We start from the raw sequence: 20,419 nt of genomic DNA on the forward strand, positions 1-20,419 counted from the left end.
CTCTTTAAAGAGTGAGGCGGCTAGGCCGCCCCACTTGCCCCTCTCACTTTCTTATACTTCTATATCTATTTGCTTTCTTGCTTCCTCTCTCTCTCTCTCTCTCTCTCTCTCTCTCTCTCTCTCTCTCTCTCTCTCTCTCTCTCTCTCTCTCTCTCTCTCTCTCTCTCTCTCTCTCTCTCTCTCTCTCTCTCTCTCATTTCTTTTACTATCCCTACTCTCTTTTACTTCTATTTTAAATACACTCTATTGAGGGGATACAAGCATTACACCAACCTTGGGGCTGACCAAACGCATATTCTTGAAATTTTGATTCTTTGATCTAGCTTATTTCTTCATTTTTTTTGTCACTTTCTTTATCACAAATTGAAGGGGAGGTCATTGTGATTGTTTTGCAATAAAACCCATCGATTTGAGTGTTGATTGATCATTTTCTTATTTTGGGTGGTCGATGGAAATTAAAATTCTAGCTTCGAAAAATCATGCCTTGTTTCGAGCCAAAACAAGGTGTCTTCCTGCCTTTAGTCTTGGACAAATTTTACCTCAAATCAAAGTCCTCTGAGTTGTGGTCGCAATGGACCTTCTCTTGAGGCTATCCGATGTCGAGGCTTCAAGAAAAGGCCATGGGAGTGAGTGTATGTTTCTCTTAAAGATTTCTTCTGTTTCGAGCATTGTCTCGAGCTGTGCCATATACCAAAATGTGCTTCTTGACGAGCTGCACAATATACCAAAATTTGGGCTTGATTGGCCTTGGGATGAAGAAGTTATGGCCTCCTAAAGAATTCTCATTTTCAAAAAACACAGTTTCCTTAAATGGAAACTAGTTCATTGAGGCACCTGTTTTGGGTAAGTTGGGCCTATAATGGTCCAGAAGTATCCAAATGAGTTGAAAATTGATATTTGTGAATTTTGGAGCGTTCTGAATCCAATGGTGGTAGTCTTGCACTCATTTGAGACCTTGAAAATATAGCTCAAATGCCACCCTCGCATGCTTTTTGGGGACGACATTACACCTTTTCAAAATTACTTGAAAGTCAGCCTTATTCATGCGGGCTTCTATAGTCCACAAGTATGACTGACACCTATAGGCTTGGGTCATGATTGCCTCCTCTATTATTCGACTCGGGGTGTTAGTGCGCCAAAAATACACTCAAACAGGGCCCTTTCTTCCGGTTTTCACCATGTCCACCTTCTTCTTCTTTTTCTTTTCCTTTTTCTCTCTTTTTTTTTCCCTGTTTTTCTCTTTGTTCCCCTATGGGATCTCTTGAGGTACATGATATTCGCGGGGCATTTATCTCTGACCTTTCCTAGTTTTTCAACTTGTAAGAGTTTGTGGGACGCACCTTGGTTATTACGAATGGAGCTTCCCAATTGGGTTTGAATTTTTCCAATGGATGGGGGTTAGCAGACGAATGAAATATATTTTTTAATACCATGTCACCTACTTGAAATTGTCTTGGAATGACCTTTAGGTAGGTCCACTCGAACCGCCTACTGTAGCTGCTCGTGGTATTGCAGGCTCGAAGCTACCTCTCATCAAGGGTGATGAAGGAGACTATGCGAGCCTCACATAATTCTTTGTCATTTAAGGTGTGGTCAGTGAGCATCCTGAAGGGAAGCTATGTCGATTTCGACAGGTGTTACCACCTCCATGCCATACACTAGTTAATATGGCGCCATACATGTAGGTGTCTTTCATTGGTTCGATAGGCCCATAGGTCGTCTTGTAACCTTTCATGCCATTGTTTCCCATTCTCTACGATCCTATCAATGATCCTGACAATGAACTTATTCATGGCCTCAACTTGGTCCTTTCCTTGCAAATAGTATGGTATTGAGAACTTATGAGCTATGCCAAATCGTTTGCATACTCGAGTTATGGTGTCGTTCTTGAAGTTTGTCCCATTATCTATGAATTATTTTTGGGACTCCGAACCTAAAGATTATGTTATTCTTAATGAACCGTGCCACATGTCGCTCCTAGATTTTTGTGAATGAAGTGGCTTCGACCCACTTGGCAAAACATTTTGTGGCCGTTAAAGTGAACCTACTTCCATTTGAAACCTGAGGGGTTATCATTCCTATAACATCAAGGGCCCACCTTGCGAAAGGCCATATTGGTGGCGTTGAATTCAAAGGCATGGATGGCATGTGGATGAGGTCCCCATAAATTTGGCATTTGGAACAACTCTTTACGTGCTTCCAACAGTCCTCTTCCATCGTGGTCCAGCAATATCCTTGGCCCCTAATTTTCTGGGCGAGGGAAGATACCCCAGGATGTCCTCCCTGGTTGTGTGCTTCTTTGAGGATTTAGTTAATTTCATGATGATCGACGCATCTTAGGAAATCTCCTTCGAAGGATTTTTATGTGTACTTGGTTGAGAATCTTCTTGGGGCTTCCTTGCCTTTAATACTGGCTCCTTCTAGGTATTTGTTATTTTTTAGTATAGCTAATACATCATTGTACCATGGTCTTGCTTCCAAGAACCAGCACTTTAGTGGGTTGGCAACATTTTTTAGGTATGTGCATGGATAGTTATGCGTCTGTGTGACAATATATTTATATGATTTTCATTTCTAAAGCTTGTTAGGTCGATATATTTATTATATTTTGTGTTATTAATTTATTATGCAGAGTTGGGTAGTTGAATATTTTTTTATTCTGCATCTAATGATGAGGACTGAAAGGTTAGAGTGGGCGAGCCACAAGTGAAGCGATGAAGGCATCCCATTAAAAATAGAAACGTGCACACAATGATGCCCATTATCATTAGGAGCGCGACCTCATTGATTCCAAAAAGGTTAGCACAACCACATGCATTTTGTCACAATTTTTAATTTCATTGAATAAACCTAATGTAAAAATTTAATTATTTGTGCTAATATTTGTGGGTTTCACATAATCTTTATAAAATAAAGTTTATTTTTCTCAAATTGTAGGTTCAATGGCAGCTATATATCGTGGAACCAAATAAGGGCCAATTAGATCAATATAACTGGGAAGCATCCACTGATGTGTTCACCTCCACAATGTATAATTTCTTTCTTATTTTTTATAACATTGTGGAGAGCTATATGTTAGAACGAGTGCTTCGTTAGTTTAGCTACAATCAGGAAATTCCAAATTATTTAGAGAGATGGGAACGAGAGAGTCCTGGTACGTTGGTGGGCTTCATGAGCACAGGAGTTAGCCCCACAAATCCAAATATGGGAGGATCGATACAATTACTGGGCTGGTGGTGTTGATGTTGAAGCAAACATCGAGGATGGGGTGCCCTCCGTAGAGTACATGTAATGATTCTCGAGGGTGTCTAGACCGATGATATGGGACCTGACACATCCAAGGGATGTAATATATACCCCCAAGAGGATATGCCGACAAGTTAAGCATGGTAAAAAAATGTTATTTAATCCTTTTGATGTATTTTATAGTTAAATTTTATGGCATGTGGCATACGTCTTTTATAATATTAGTCTCCTTTACGGATTCGTACGGTACAACGCATGCTACAACACCTTACTTTTACACTGGCTTCAAATGATATGGGACCCATTGCTCAAGAGCATGCAATAGCTGCCCGTCAAGAGTTGTCCATCCAAGAGGTGTATGCAATCGAGGAGGCAAATGAGGAGACAAACGAGGACACAGATGAGGAGGTGGACGAGGAGGCGGAGGACGAGGTAATTGTGCTTGAGCCTGTAGAGGTAGTTGAGGTGGCCCCCTTGCCTGAGCCCGTGGATGTAGAGCGACGATTCAATTTCGAACCAGTACCGGGTAAAGGCATTACAATACGGCAACAAGATGAGGGACCTAGCCAGATTAGTAGAGCAAGAACAAAACAGTCCAAGCCGAGGCATCGAGAAACATAGGACTCTTTTGTGTTTTTTTTTTTGGTATAAAGATCGATGTACAAAAAATGATATAAAATTGGAATGTACTGGATGCTCCAAATTTTTGCAATGAATGCCCTTTTGGTTTTGTGACTGCCTTCAGTTATTGACTTGTTTCGAATTATTTATACGTAACTAGTCCATAGTCCCTTCGCAATGTTTTGATCGATTCTTGTTTGAATTAGATCATCAGGTCATATTGCTCTTATATTTGCTTCAATATTTTGAGCATATGCTATGTCTCTTTTTGGGCAAACTCCAAAAGATGAGAATTTTTGGCTCATGTCCTTGATCATGACCGGATGGTTTACTTTTAAAAAAAAAAAAAAAAAAAACAAACAAACAAACAAACAGAAGGTCATCTGATGTTCGAAACATCGAACCGCATATTAACTAAAAGAATTAACAAAAGGTATTGTATAGGAAAAAAATTGTACACAATGCGGTTCAAACTTCTGTTGAATATTTTAAAGTAAATAACGTGGTCTGATGGTTCAAATATCAAATATCAAACAGCCTTCTGTTTTTTTCCTTTTTATTAAATAACACAGTACTATGGTTCGAACATCGGACCGCCTTCTTTTCTTTCTTTTTTTCCCAAACAAGCAATATGATGTTCAAGCCATCAAAGTGCCTTCTGTTCATTTTTTTAAAAAAAATAACGTGATCTTATGATTCAAACATCAGACCGAATTATGTTCAAGTTTTTAACTAAACTATGTGGTCTGATGGTTCAAACATCGGACCGCCTTCTGTTCAATGTTTTCAAAGTAACCCAAGCGATCTGATGGTTCAAACATCGGACCACATGATTTACATAAAAAAAATCAACAAAAGGTTCAAATTTAAATTCATTTTGTGTACCTTGAAAATTTGTTTCCCAACTTCAATATCTTTGCAATTTCCAAATACAAACCCCTAGTAGAAATTTTTAGAAATTTAGGACAAATGAAAAAGCAAGGTTCAAAAAGATAAGAGGGTAAGAGAGAGCGAACTGAGAGAAGATGCCAGCTGAGAGAGATAAAGAGCGAGAGAGTTGGTAGAGCAAACGAGAAGAGAGAGAGAGTGCTAGGAGAGACGGGGGGTTAAATTTTAATTTCACGCTCAACTCTCCAATCGCTTTCAAAACGAAAAAAAGAATAACATTATAGCGGTTCGATTTTGAAAACATCGGACCACTTCGAAACATTACCAATAGATACCAGGATTCAATAATCGGAAACAAACTTGATATTTAGAAACCCAAACGCTTCTTCACATCCTTTTCTCAAATCTCAATATAAAAGTACCCGGTGTCGCATGAAATCGCACTTCTTTCTTTAAACAATATACAAATATGTCATGGTCAAAAGGCTAACTTTAAGATTAGTGATTCTGGTACTCATATACATGTCAATTGTTGATATACATATTCATGCCTATATAACTGAAGTGCCTACTGCCACACCTAAAGACTTGAAGCAAATCTCCCATTTCTCTAAAACATGAATGCCCTGAACGGGTAATGGATTCAGTTAAGACCTTAGATACTCGACCGCCATGGCGAGACTCATTGTCCCAGCCGAGCCTAACAGGGACCAGGCAGAGTGACCCTTGGATGGACACCTACCGCCGAGGAGAGTCGACTCGGACGAGTTTTTGTTCGACTTGCCCAGTTGAAAGATTCACGGAAATGCATCAGTTTCTCTAGCTGTAGCGTGAAAATGACTTGTGGGAGCGACTTTTTATTACAACCAAAACTGAACTAGTAATGGAAGAATATGAGTGAGTTAACAGGTCCCCTACAGGACCAAGCTCAGGGCACTCTGTGGACCTCACCAGCCCAGCAGGAGCTAGAGACTGTCCTTGGCCTACGATAAACAATGTGCACTCGGCATCTAAAGCTTGCAGTGCTGGAACCAGGTCTTTTTCCGTTCCCAGTGTCCTCTCCTCATAGAACACTCTACTATTTTTCTCATACTTCCTTCTAAAACTATTCAGAAACATCTGGTCCTTCTCTATTTCGGGGAAAGAATCCAGTTTTGGATTAGATTTCTGCTGAGGCATCTGAACCATCGCCGAGTTGGAAGAGACTCGAGTCCCTGACTGCTCCAGCCCATCGCTATGCCTTGAACACAGGAAGTGGAGCAGTGTAAATCTGATGTCGGGATGCTCGGACAGCCTTCCCCCTAGAGTGATGGCCTCGCGATCACTTGGCCCTCCGAAAAAGAGCCCGAACACATTCCGGTTGTGGGACAGGTGGGCAGCGGACGTCAGTGATGTGTCCCCGAGGCCCCGGTCGATGATTATGCCCACTGGGCATGTTGCATGGCTTATCACCCTCTGATTGAGCTTCCGAATTTCTGAATTCCGTACCTGCATCTTGCCGTCATCTCTATACAGCATGTGATAGGGGAGAACGATCATGGAGGCCGCCACCTCATCAGCACTGCGGCAGATGTCCTCATGCATGTTGAATAAGAAGGAGATGGTGGTGCTGTGCCGCATCGAGATGGCCACCTTGCTCCTGTAGGCCTCGAATGCATCGCTTATCTGCTTCGACTCACCCCCAACCAGCATGTGTGTGATGTCCCGACGGTACAGCAGCTGTGCGGCAGTGCGCTCATTGTACTCGATCAGGTGCATGGTGTTGACGGAAAGGGAGAAGGCACCGGAGCCACGGCACGATTCAATGAGGTTGATGGAGCAAGGCACATCAATGGCGTTATGGAGGCACACAAGCAGGTGAAACTCAGCCCCAACGCCCAGCTCCTCCATTCCTGCGTGTGTGGAGATCATGAGGTTGGGCTTCTTGGTGGCCTGTATTATACCAAGCAGAGCCAAGGCAGCAATCATCGAGTTGAGGAAGGAGCTGAACATGAAAGCCTCCACAACCGGGACATCAATCATCTGCACAAATGTGACCGCTTAGCCGTGTTCGCACTCTGCCGGGTCAACTCAGATCTGGTCGGTCAAACCGGAACCAGACATTGGCCGATTCAGGTTTGGCCAATTGTAATTGTCCGGCCAGGTATTTAAAAAAAAATTCAAATATATATATAATCCAAACGATTTGTTAGTAATGTGTTTTTTTAATGTTTTTATCATTTTGATAAAGTTTAGAAAGTGTTTTGTCCGTAAATACTTATTTTTATATTTTTATATCTTTTTTGCATAAATTTAAAAATACTCTCGACACAAATTGATTTTTAAAAATTCATTTTTTTACTACTTTTGAATTTTATTTGGATATGATTTGTTTAATCGTGCTTTAAATATATTTTTTATATATTTTGAATAGAATTTAGATTTTGGATTTTTTATTTTTTAGTACTTTTTGGACTGGCCAGGATCAGCTCATTTAGGCCGATTAACCAGCAGGTTTACCGGTTATTTGGATCCAGCCCTTGGCTGGTTTCTAAGGCCAGTTTGATTTTTTGAACACTGCTCCTCAGTGAATAGGATGAGGAAAATTTATGAACCGACTTCAAAAAAATAAAATATCACGTGGGGTCTAGATTTTCACGTATTGTCCACCAAAGTCCATCCCTATGCCATTTTTATTTTTGTCTAATTTTACTCCTCGAACCGTTGTTTGCAACCTCCGACCTTATTTAGTTTAATTTTTTTATTTTTTTGGTATGTATGGCTGAAGCATATTAGCAATCAGTCTAATATTATGATATGGATGGCTTATTCAAAACCCCAATTACGATAATGGATCATTTAAACTTAACTTTGGCATTATCCGATATCACTAACATTGGACCAACCCAGACTTCAAAATTTTTAAAGTTTTGAGGAGTCCAATACTTGTAAGACCGCACCACTAGGCCTACTTAAAACTTTCGCAGGTTACGAGGTCCAATGTTCAATAAATCGGACCGCTTATTATAGAGTTGTCTAATGTTGGCAACATTGGACCACTAGGCATACTTAAAACCTTCTTAAGCCGTTGGTTCATTGTTTTAGATATCGGACACTGACTATAGGGATGTCCCGTAGTCGAAACATATGACCAACCTATAAACCAAAAACTTAAAATAAAGAGTTATTTATGTATGGATCTTAAATAAGTTAGAAAAATATGATTTTCTTTTTATATCCGAAAATTACAATCAATGTGGGTCAACGTGACCTCTTTTTTTTTGACAAAATTATCCCCTCGATCCGAAGATGCCATCTTTAGACCGTTTTTTTTTTTTCAAAACTTAAAAGTTGCGATCTGATGATGGCATTTTCATACCTCTGTTTTTTTTCAAAAATTAAGTTGAGGCCTATGGATTTCAACCTTGGACCGAAACTTAAACTTAAAAATAAAAATAAAAGGCGGCTTGAGAATGATATCCTCGGACCACAACTTTCAATTTTGAAAAAAAAAAAAAAAAAGGGCAATCTGGATATGCCATCTTCGAACCGCTGTTTTTTTTTTTCTTTTCAAAACTTAAAATCTATCTAGGAATAGCATCCCCATACCTCTTTCTTTTTTCAAAACTTAAAAGCGGTCCAGAGAAGCCATCCCCATACTACTTCTTTTTTTCCAAAATTGAAAGTTGCAGTATGAGGATGGCATTTTCAGGCCAAAACTTAACCTTTGAAAAAGAAAAGGGCCATTGGGCATCCGCGGACCATTTTTTTATTCCAAAACTTAAAGTTACAATCCTAGGATGGCATTCTCGGACTGAAACTTAAGTTTGAAAGAGAAAAACGGTCCGAGAATGCCATTATGGGACCGTAATTTAAGTTTTGACCCAAAAAAAGCCATTCGAGGATGGCATCCTCGAATAGAGGGGTAATTTTGTCAAAAAAAATCGTACTGACCGATCTTGATTGTAATTTTCGGATATAAAGGGAGCAAATCATATTTTTGTAACTTATTTAAGTCCTGAATGTAATTAATTCAAAAATAAAAAGTGATATGATATTGCAAATATTGGAAGCCCCGGGAGGGGAAAGAGTCAATTGAAAAATAAAATAAAAAGGACCACAGCCAGTGGATCTTGGTGCAAAATACTTGAAAATGTGGTTCATCATGTTGTATCCTATTTGTATTCATGTCCATAAATAATTTTTACTAATATGTATTTCACATACAGTGTCATAGAGGGATTTGAGTTTTAGACCATCCATTCTAACGAGTCAAATGTTTTGTTGTGTATTCCTTAAAATCCAGGACATTGCAAAGTAACCCGAGCATGCGCCCTTTGCATCCTCATATCTCTGTCTCTGGTGCCACTTTCTAACAAAACTTTATATTTAGATGATGCTTAGAGCTTAATGGCAAAATGTGAGCAACCCTATCAAAGCATTAGATCTTTAAAGCTTCAGGACTAATGCAATGATCACAAACTTTAATGGGACAAGAAAGGTTTCTCTGGGAAATGGGAAAAATGAATGTTTTGTAAAGAGATCTCCTTCATCTCTTTATGATTTTTGCGATATGCAACTCTATGTACCTCAAAACCCTAAAATTTAATTAACTTTGGTTGTTTAGAGAAAACACCCGATTTCTCTATCTCTGAGCCCTTGGCAAAAGGAAAAACAAAAAAATCCATCTGAGATTTGAAAATTCTTAGCTTGAGATCTTGCTTCCTTGAAAAGCATCATCTCTCTCTCTCTTAGCATGCTCAGACAGAACAAGGTACACTAATAAGGAGGGAGGGAGAGAGGACGTCCAGTAATCAATATGAGAGAGAGAGCACATTTTAGGCAAAGAGTATAGGAATTAAGGACGAGAGTTTTGGTTGTCGGTTTCAGCAGTGCACAGGCGATATATCGAAAGAAGGATAAAATGTCATTTCTCAAAAAAAAAAGTTAAAAAAACTCTTATAACATGGTGCATGTAAAATACATATGATCATTCCCTATAATTAAATAATGCACATAATCATTAGGAAATACAAAAAAAAAAAAAAAAGTTGTTTTTTTTTGGGGTGGTCATTCCAAAATGCTTTTATGGAACTACTAATAACGCACTTATAAGCTTAATTTCATGGGGAATATTGAAGTTTTCTATTTCTGGAGTTGAAAAAGTAGATTCACACTCAAAAGTTTGCGTTAGTGACTTGAAATCCAGCGGATCTTGATTAGGAACTGGGATGAACCAGTTCCTGACAAGTATCAGGACCAATCCAACTCCATTGTGGATCGCCTATACCATCAAGGAACTGGCGAAATTGTCACGGAAGTGGACGATTGAACAGTTCCCACATATTACAATTTTAAATTATTTTCCTTTTTCCTTATTTTTTTAATTTTTTATGGAGCAATTCCCATACCAGGTAATCGGTCGAATGGGCAATTCATCGATTCAAAGTTGTTCCCAATATGGTTGTTTGCCCCCAAATCCAGAATAGTTTGCACCATACACTGTCTTTTCTCGAGTTGAGTGACGGGTCGGGTTGACCTGCCAACCCAACGTATCGGGTCAACCTAACTTGGGTTAGGATCTGAGTCTAGGTTCAAGTCCGGGCTGTCATTAGGTCAGGTCAACCTAGAACATTTTAGATGTACTTTTTTCTATAAGAATATTGTATATTTTCTAATATATTATTATTCATTATACTTTTTTACGCACTATATGAACAAAATTTTTAATATAACTTACATATATTATCTTATGGCTAGAAACTTTAAATGGATTCTTAATGAGAAGGTTTCTCTTTCTTCCCTTTCATCTTTTTTTCTTTTTCTTGTTTTGTTGTTGAAAGTTTAGAGGCATAAATAAGAGAGAGAGAAGGGGCCACGAAAAAAAAGGCAAGACAGAGAGAGACTTATGAAAAATAAGTAGTGCCTGACCCAACCAGGTTTGCTTTGGTTCTAGGTCCACTTGACGTTGACCTGACCAGGTTTGGATCCTATCGAGACTGGTTGGATTTGGGTCGAGTCCAAATCGATCCAAATATAGTAATTTAAATTACATATAAATAATACTATTTATACAAACAAGCCAACAAGCCAAGCCAGAAAGATATTTTTCAGCTCAACAAGCCAACTAGAAGCAAGCCATGTTGGCACATTTATAAATGACCAAGCTTGGCTCTATCCTGTTTAGTATTTTATTTATTAGGAAAACACTTAAAAATGCTAATGAGTGATGTTCTGCAGTACTATGGATCATGATAAACCATAAGTGAACTATTGTAGAAATTCATTCATGAATGTTTGTAGGTATTTTCTAAGGAAAACACTTAAAAATACTCATGAGTCAAGTTCTACAGCACTTCACTCTTGGCTCATCACTGTCTAAAGTCCGTAAACAGTTATTATTGTCTGATAGTATTTGAAATCTTTTACAAATTCGATTAATCTCAAAATTTGTGGGTGTGTACACCTTAGGGAGGTACACTTAAATAAAATAAAATAAACTACTTAAAATAATAAAAATAGCCAAATTACCCCAAAAGTATTTCATGGGTATTTTATCATTTTATTTTTTATAATTTATTTTATTATTTTATTTAAGTATGAGTTGGTTATATGTATACAAAACCCAAAATTTAGATGAATATGATTTTTATAAAAATTATTAAAATTCAAAACTTATTAAACAACCCTGACTCTATGATAGACTTTGAATGGTGATGCGTTATTAGTAAATTATTAGTAAAATAGGGTAGAAATTCACTCATCAATGTTTATAAGTATTTTCCTATATATTATATACTATATTATGTTGAACTTAAACAAATTTGATTGATTAACGTGCTTGGCTTGTGATTTGCCTGTTGGTGATTTGACTAGTCACTAGCCTCGTTTAGGGGCTTAATTAACATGAACGTAACAAATTAAGGGGATATTAAAAGATAATTTGTCATCTCTCCACCGTCATTTTATTACTATTCTCTTTCTATGTAGAACCTTCTGTTATGTTATGCATTATGCAGTAGAAAGTTGGTGCAATTGGCAGCAGGAATAGTTGCTTTGTGATGAATTAAAGAGAACGTTGTAGACCATTCAAACACGGTGTCAACTTTCAAGGACCATCTTAACCGACTAAGACGGCGTCTAAAGAAAGCTATAAATAAGCATGGAACTAATGTGGGGAGAGATTTATGAATTTACAACTTCAATATAACCCTAGTATTTACTATTTAGCGAAATATTTGTTTAAGTTAATATTACTTTCTCTTCATTCTTACTATCATTTTCTTGCTAACTCCAACAAAAAGTTCCATAAACACATAAGAACATGCTTTTCTAGGTTTTTTTGCTAATTCTAACAAAAAGTTCCATAAACACATAAGCACATGCTTTTCTAGGTTTGAAAGATCAACACAAGAGGAAAACAATTTGTGGAGGGAGAAAAAGAGGGGACTTACTCTTTGCTCCACGGTCACAGCGAGAAATATCAAGTCAGGAAAGGACCTAACATTGAGGAGGAAACCTAAGATGAGGCCGTCATGCAGTGAAGTCTTGTGCACCCATGCCATGCCCAGAGACATCGCGACCTTTGCCGTTGTAGACAAGATCGCCATAATGAATGCTGGCAAAACTGGCATCGGCTGTATCGGTCCTGCCCATGAGACATGGGTCATGAAGGCCATATACATCGGAAAAGCAACGTAGCGCACCGGGTAGTACAGCCGGTCCAAGAGCGACGTCGCCACGCCGTCCTCCCTAGGCACCATAATCCCCAACATGAAGCTCGCCACCATGCCGTTGTATCCCACCATCTCCCCAATTGCCGTGTATGCCAACATGATCCCCATCACCACCATCAGCTGCGCGTCGCTGTTCCTGTCTTGCATCACATGGCACATCAAAGGGCCGACCAAGACACAGGCGAGCACCGGGTAGGCCACTGCCATCATGGGCTCCAATGGGTTGTCCATCATTGAGGCCCCAGAGATGACAGGCAATACAGACATCAGCGCGGTCATTGTGAGGCAGACGACATCGTTGAGCACTGCTATCCAGGCGCCAAGCTGCCCAACCTTGGTCGTGTCCATCTTCATCTCGGCGGCCTGTCGGACCAATGCTGGAGAACCTGTGAGGACGAAGAAGAGCGACAGCGCAAAGCGGAAATCGCCACGGTTGGTCCGGGGCTCAATCATGTTGTATAATGTGTCCGATATGGCAGTGCCCAATGCAGCTGAAATGGATACAATGCCCAGTATGCTGAGCCAGGCTCGATGCCCACGGATCCAGATGAGCGACGGGTCCATCTCAAGACCACAAAGAAAGGCAAATAGGAGGCCACCAGTGGATGAGAATCCTACCATTGCGTTCACACCCTCTGGGGGAAAGAGCACTGCCTTCACCCAGCTGAACCGGGCCACAAAGAAAGGACCTATGACGGCGGCAGCCTGCACCCACACAAACACGAGCAACAACAAAAGTGCATGAGACCACAATTTCACCTAACTGCTCAATTCATCAAAGACGGGGCAGTCGAAACTTACGAGGAGCTCGGCGCTGTATTGAGGGAGGCGAATGAGCCTGAGGATCATGTGCCAAAGGCGGACAAGGACCAGCATAACGCACAACTGCGCGCACAGGAGGTAGAGCTTCCGTTCGGCCACCCCTTCTACAAAGGAGAAGATATTGGCAGGGCAGCCGCAGGCCAAGGAGTTGTCTGCACTTTCGGCCATGGCTCCGGGCGCCTCTGTTCGCTCTAGTGAGAAGCATCATGGGTTGGGGTAGAGCTGAGCTTGGCTGCTGCGGTGGCGCGGAAACCAATTTGGTGGTTGATCGGTTGAACGTGTTTTGGTGTATGGGGTTAAAAATGCCACCACCAGCTGTCCGCATTCCATACCAAGCTTTGGCCTAACATAGACGGCTCTCCATAGTATCTAAACTCTTATATATGGTATGGTATAACGACATCTTCTTCATGTTGTTACTAAGTTTACATTCAAGAAAAATGGTTTTTTTTGTTTTTTTTTTTTGGAAAAATTACAAAATAGATCCTAAAATGAACTATGCAACTTACCCCATCCTAATTTTTCTCACATTTTTTTCCCATACAACCTTTCTTTGCAAAAACCCCCCAAGGTAAAAAGTTATTAATTTTTGGATGGAAATGCCCTTCCCATACAAACCAAATCAATTCGCGATCCCAAATAGAGGAGTGCCAAAGCGCAGTATACTACTGCCGGGGCAGAATGTCAAGAAGCACTGCAGGAGCGCGGTGCTACAATGCCAGAGCAAACTGCCGGAGTGCGTATTTTCAGTGCTAGAGCGCATTCTCATATTGCCGAAACGCACTTCTCAGTATGCCGGAGCGATGTGGGTCAGACAAAGCACTGTCGGAGCGCACATTGTGACTGTCGGAGCGCACATTAGGACTGCCGGAACCTAGTCCTCCATTACCGAAGCCGAAGGCCGTGTGAAAAGAAATAGGAAAGAGAAGGCCGTGTGAAAAGAAACGAGGGTATTTTAGTCCTATTTTATGTTACTTTTGGGTTTGGGGGAAGGAAAGGTTCTTTGGAGGGAAAAAGGTATGAGAAAAAATTGGGGTGGGGGTAAGTTGCGTAGATAGTCCATTTTAGGGAGCATTTTGTAATTTTTCCTTCTTTTTTTTTCCTAATCTAGGGAAAATTACTAAACCTCAAGACCCCCCTTCCTCCTCCTCCCCCAATCCCCCAATTTCATCTTTTCAGGTATCCTTCAAACCCAGATTTTTTATGCCACTATGAACCCCAATATTGTTTCTTTTTCTACTACCCCCACCCCCATGTCAAATACGAAATGCTCCAGGTAAAAAAAAAAGAATGATTTATAAACCGACCTAAAAAATTTTAGATAAAATATGAAATGCTCCACTTATATGTGAAAATTACTAAGGCTGGTCAACCCAACATTTTTCTTCAACATTGCCACTCAATCAACCCGTATTTTGTTTTTTTTGTCATTAATAGGGCAGTGTCTTAAAGCTTGAGGCATTGCCCTACGAACGATAAAACTAAAAAAAAAAAAATTCAAAATTCAAGTTGACTGAGGGAAAATTTTGAAAAAATAAAAAAAGTAGGTCGACCGACCTTCTTTGTAATTTCCATATATAAGTGGAGCATTTCTTATTTTACCTAATTACTCACATATAGTGTTTTAAAATGATGTGTGGAGGATGTCTAAAAACTAGAGTTCAATAAATTTTCCCTTAATCTATAAGTTAGTAATTTTACCACAAGGTCCTCATCCCAATATTTTTTTACTTTTTTTCGAATATTACCCCATTTGATGTTTCAAACATAGAACTTAGTCTGAGGTCTGAAATTTCAAACAACCTTTAGAGAGTTCATTGACTACAACATCAGACCGCCCTACATTCTTGGCCCGTCCACCTCAACAGCATAGTCCAATATCACAAACATCAGACCCAGATATTTCATATATTTTTTTTTATATTTTTAGTGGTTCATGCCTTTGAACCTTGAAATGCTTTTGAATTCTTTGTTTTTTTTTTTTTTTTTTACTTTTAAGTATATGAGGTTCGATGTTTTGAATCTTGGATCATTTCCTTTTATTATATTAGGCCTATTCAAGGGTGCGGCTTGTATAAGGTGTCAACCTTAAACAATCATGGTAAGTTGCACCTCAAAAACTCATTAAAAGATGTACTTTTGGTGCCAAAACTTTTATCATGGCCTAAAAGTCTATTTTTCACTCCTATAATGAAATTGAAAGCTTCGAAAATGGTGCAAATCTAGCAGATCTGTCTGCACTCAAAAATCTTGAAAATTGATAGTCTAGATAATGTGTTATAAGATGGGCTAATTTTAGGACTTGAAAGTCTTTTTTTTTTTTCATGTCCACATATATCAAGACCAAGATGATCAATTGGAGAATTTTCTAGTGAAAAAACAATATTTTTCAATATATTTTTACAGTGCCCCTTACTTCTACCGTATAAGGTTGACACCTTATATAAACTTTTTCCTCCTATTTAATCCATTTTTATTTTCTTCTTTTTTTGTATTGGGTTCGATTAGGGCATAAAAGCCCTAATTCATCCATGTTTGCCTCCCATTCTCACCCCTCTCTAAATAAACCATATCTCCTTCCCTTTCTCCCTCATTTAGCCTCCCCGCACTCACTCTCTATACAACATTCACAGTCATCACAAAAAAGGTGCACGTAATCTGTTCCTTCCTTGACCTTTAGATTTCTAATGGAGGATTCAAACAAATGTAATGTGATTTTCTGAGTAGTGCCCATCATAGTGTAGTTATCAACGGTGCATTCGAAGATTGTTATTAAAAATATGAGGTTTTATCATTTTATTTGACTTTGTTTCGATGATTTTTACTCATTACGGCAATTGGCTATTGACGATTTTTGTATAAATCTAACTCGTGTTATGGGTTTTATGTATTACGCGTTTTGGGTATTGACTATTTGTCTTTAAATATATTATGTGTTGATGTGTATGAGCTTGTCTAAAGACAAACATGTGAAGATCTCAAATGAAATCCTCTTTTATTTATGATTTAAATTAAGCAATTAAAATTTCGATAGATAACAGTGGATTCCATCAAATTACAAGATATGAGAAGATGATTCTACAAAAATAGATATTCTCATCACTCGCAGTTAGCCGAACCGGTTTGAAATCATGCAATATTCATAAAGAAACTAGGAAATCAAAAGGAAAAAAAGAATGGAAATAAACTAAGGATCAAATAAAATTAGGGCTAATGGTAGTAGAAAATTAGGGTTTGTAGAGAATTACGGTTGAGTCACCTAGGTTTTTCTAGTCTCCCAGGCTTAGTGTTTCTTTAGAGTTTTTTTGTTAATCTTAAGGATTTTCTCTCTAATTCTTTAAGAATTTCTATAAGATTTTAGTCCGGAATTATGGGAGGCTAAAGGGAGGTTTATATAGTCTTCAATTGAGGTCTAGATCAATTAGGATTAAATCCTACATTTATGGTATAATTCTCAATCCATTAGGATTAGGTTGTAAATCATACCACCCTATAGAGAAGGATGGGCTAAAAATGTAGGGTGGTCCAATGGGGGCTGCCTGAGATTTGGCAGGGTAGGACATGTGAATTTATATTGTTCTATAAATTCTAAATTATTTGAGTGCCGTCCTTAAAAATTAATATTCAAAAGAAAAACAATGACATTTGCTGACAACATATTAATAATCAAAAGGAAACAAATGACGTTTTGTTAGGTGATGTCAATTCTAAATTATTTGAGTGTCGTCCATAAAATTAATATTCAAAAGAAAGCAGTGACATTTGCTGACATCATAACCCGTTCGATAACATCATATAGCATGATCAACGATGTCACAAACCCGTTCCGGCACAAAACCGTGTGGAACGGGCTAGATCCCGTTTTTTAAACATAGAATGCCTCTATTGATACCCATCCAGATCGAATCATCAATTTTTAAAACATTAATTTGAAATATCAGGTGAAATAAAAACATAAAAATAAAATAAAAAAAAGCATGACCTCTTGGTAAAATTACCAAACTTATGGACCAAATATCCGTATGTAAATAAATATTGCAGTAGGAGCAAATGTGAATAAGGCAGCTTGAAGTGATTGTTAGTATATTGGTTAAAATTATATTCTTTCGATTCAAACTTATGGACCAAATGGTAATTTCAATATCCATATGTAAATAAATGATGCAGTAGGAGCAAATGTTAATGTGGCAACTTGGAGTGATTTTTAGTATATTGGTTAAAATTATATTGTTTCGATTCAAGCCTAAGTATGTGTTTGGATGCATTAAATTTAAAAACAAATGACAATTAAAAATTAATTGCTTTTTTCCCTCCTCCATCTATTTAAAACGAACTAGTATTATGCACTGGTGTTGCACGTGATTTGATATAGTTAATCATATTTAAATAAATTTTGACTATATTGCAAATTTAAATAAATTTAATCAAAGTTAACCATATTTAAATTTAAATAAATTTTGACTATATTCCAAATTATTATAATTGATTACAATAAGGTAGGAAAGATTGGATTAGAATTGTATTGAAAAAAATTCACCATCATTCCAAGGAAAGAAATATTTTTAGTATCACATACAAACGTATAAACTAAAAAAAATATGCTAATTGTTGGAAAAATAAAGACAGAAAATGCAAAGCAAAAAGAAAACAAAAAACAAAGCAATAAGGAATGCTCTTTTTGCTAAAATAGGTTGTTTACCAAATATACATGAAAAAAAAAACAATAAGAAAATATAAGTGCAAGGCTCTAAACAATCAAATTAAGACGCACCTCAAAATTTTCATTAGAATAGGTTGTTTCGATGCCTAAAAATCCTCAAATTGATCATCTCGACCTCAAGAGTCATATACATGAGCAAAATGAATTTCAAGTTTTGGAAATAGTGCATCTTGTAATGCATTTTTGGACCGTCAATTTTTAAGAGTTTCAAGTGTTCATAGATTTACTTGATGTACACTATTTTTGAAGCTTTAAATTTTATAATTAGAGATAAAAATAAATTTTCAGGACAACACAAATATTTCTAGTATTGAAACTACATCTTTCGACACTATTTGAAGTCGCATTTTAATTTGAATGTTTAGAGCCTCGGCCTTATACAAACCACACACTAATTATAAATATAACTTACATTGTATTTTTATAAAATACTTCTTTTTTGGCAATATTCTATAATATCAATTATATTATTTACCTATATAATTTGTATTTTTAGATAATTTATTTTAAATTTTTTTATTTCTGTTTTGTATTTTTTGTTTAATAATTTATTGGACAGGAAACGGTGCCCAACCTGGTACAATCCAGAGGTTTGAATTGGTAATAAACGGATGGACCCCACCCATGGCACAAATTTAACCATTCTGGAATCTAATGACGTGAAGGTATCCCCAAATCTTCCAGTTGAATATATTAATAATATTTAATTCTAATCTTAATAATTCTATATAATTTTTATAATTATAATTAGTGAAACTATACTTATTATTGTCATAATACATGAATTACTATATTAATATTAAAAAAATTATAATAAAAATAAATACATATTGGAACATTTAAATTTTAAAATATATAATTATGATATTCATGAAAAAAACATAGCTACTTTGTTATTACTTTATTAATAATATGTTATAAACATCCTCAGGTTAAATTGGTTTATTATTATTTTTATTTTTAAATGTAAATTTTAATACATAACTATATTTAATATCACCTATATTTTTAAATAATTTGGGTTTTTAAAAGTGTGGTTATAAAATTTGTATAATTAAATAAATATTAAAAAATAATTTACATTTGGCATTTTATTTGGTAGAAGATACCCTTACAATTACATACTTTATTTACATACTTTATTTATATGTGATTAGGCCCCATGCTTTGAATGTGAATAGGCCTTCATAGAAGCCCCATATAAATGTTTTATTCCAAATATCATTTAGGCTTCAATTTTCAAACTTTAGAGTTCAAGATCTCCTCAAAAAAAAAAAAAAACTCTAGAGTTGAAGATCCATATAAACTTGGATGAGAGTTAACTATAATATTTTCCCTTTCAAATTAGAAAATTGGAAGAGAGTTAAAAGATTGAGAGGTTGCTATTAATTTTAAGTTTAACTTGGAACATTGGAGTAGACTAACAGTAAGTACATTGAATTCACCTTTAAAAAAACCAAAATCCCCTCTAATATTCTTTCCCATATAACTAAAAACAAATATCCTTATCGATTTTTTTTTTTTTTTCTTTTTTTTTTTTCACGGTAGACCTTTTCAACTTTAGGCTTCACAAATATTTTTACTTCACCAAATTAGTTTTTATAATCTGAAAATTCACATCTAAAAATGATAATAGATTAATTACTACATTAATATTAATAAAATTGTAATAAAAATAATACAAATTGAAATATTTATAGTTAGAAACATATAATTATGATATTCATAAAAACTAAAAAAAATATAAAAAAACATAATTAGTTTGTTATTACTTTACTAATAATATGTTATAACTACTAGAGAATCCTCAGGTTAAATTGGTTTATGAATTGTTTTTATTTTTAATGGTGAATTTTAATATATAACTCTATTTAATATCACCTATAGTTTTAAAGATATGGCCATAAATTTGTATAGTTTGAAGTAAATATTAAAAAATAACATTCATTTGGCCTTTTATCTTATAGAAGATGCCCATTCATTTACATATTTTATTTATGTGCGATTAGGACCATGCTTTGAATGTGAATAGTGTTTCATAGATGCCCCGTTTAAACTTTAGAGTTCAAAATCATCCTAAAAAAAACTACGGTAGAGTTAAAGATCCATTTGAACTTGGATGAGAGTTAATTGTAATATTTTTCCTTTCAAATTAGAAAATTAGAAGTAAAAGGATTCAGAGCTTTCTATTAATTTTAACTTTAACTTGAAAAATTGGAGGAGACTAATGGTAAGTATAGTTGAATTCATCTGGTAAAAAACCAATATCCCTTCATATGTTCTTTCTCATATATGTTAAAAGTAAATATTCTTCAGGCTTCACAAGTATCTTTTACTTCACCACTTGAAACTTAGTTTTCATAATATGAAAATTTACATCTGAAAATAGTAATACATGAATTACTAC

General features: G+C 36.6%; 1 long non-coding RNA gene across 1 annotated transcript; it reads left to right on the forward strand.

The window, feature by feature from the left end:
• The first annotated feature begins 6,309 nt into the window (after positions 1 to 6,309).
• Positions 6,310 to 13,733, forward strand: LOC148782740 (uncharacterized). Its single transcript, XR_016053012.1, has 2 exons — positions 6,310 to 6,898; positions 12,129 to 13,733. It is a non-coding gene; the product is annotated as an uncharacterized LOC148782740 (long non-coding RNA).
• The last annotated feature ends 6,686 nt before the right edge of the window (positions 13,734 to 20,419 follow it).

This window comes from Amborella trichopoda, chromosome 3 (assembly GCF_054954075.1).
Source record: "Amborella trichopoda isolate Santa Cruz 75 chromosome 3, AtrichopodaSantaCruz75HAP2 v2.0, whole genome shotgun sequence".
NCBI lineage: Eukaryota > Viridiplantae > Streptophyta > Magnoliopsida > Amborellales > Amborellaceae > Amborella > Amborella trichopoda.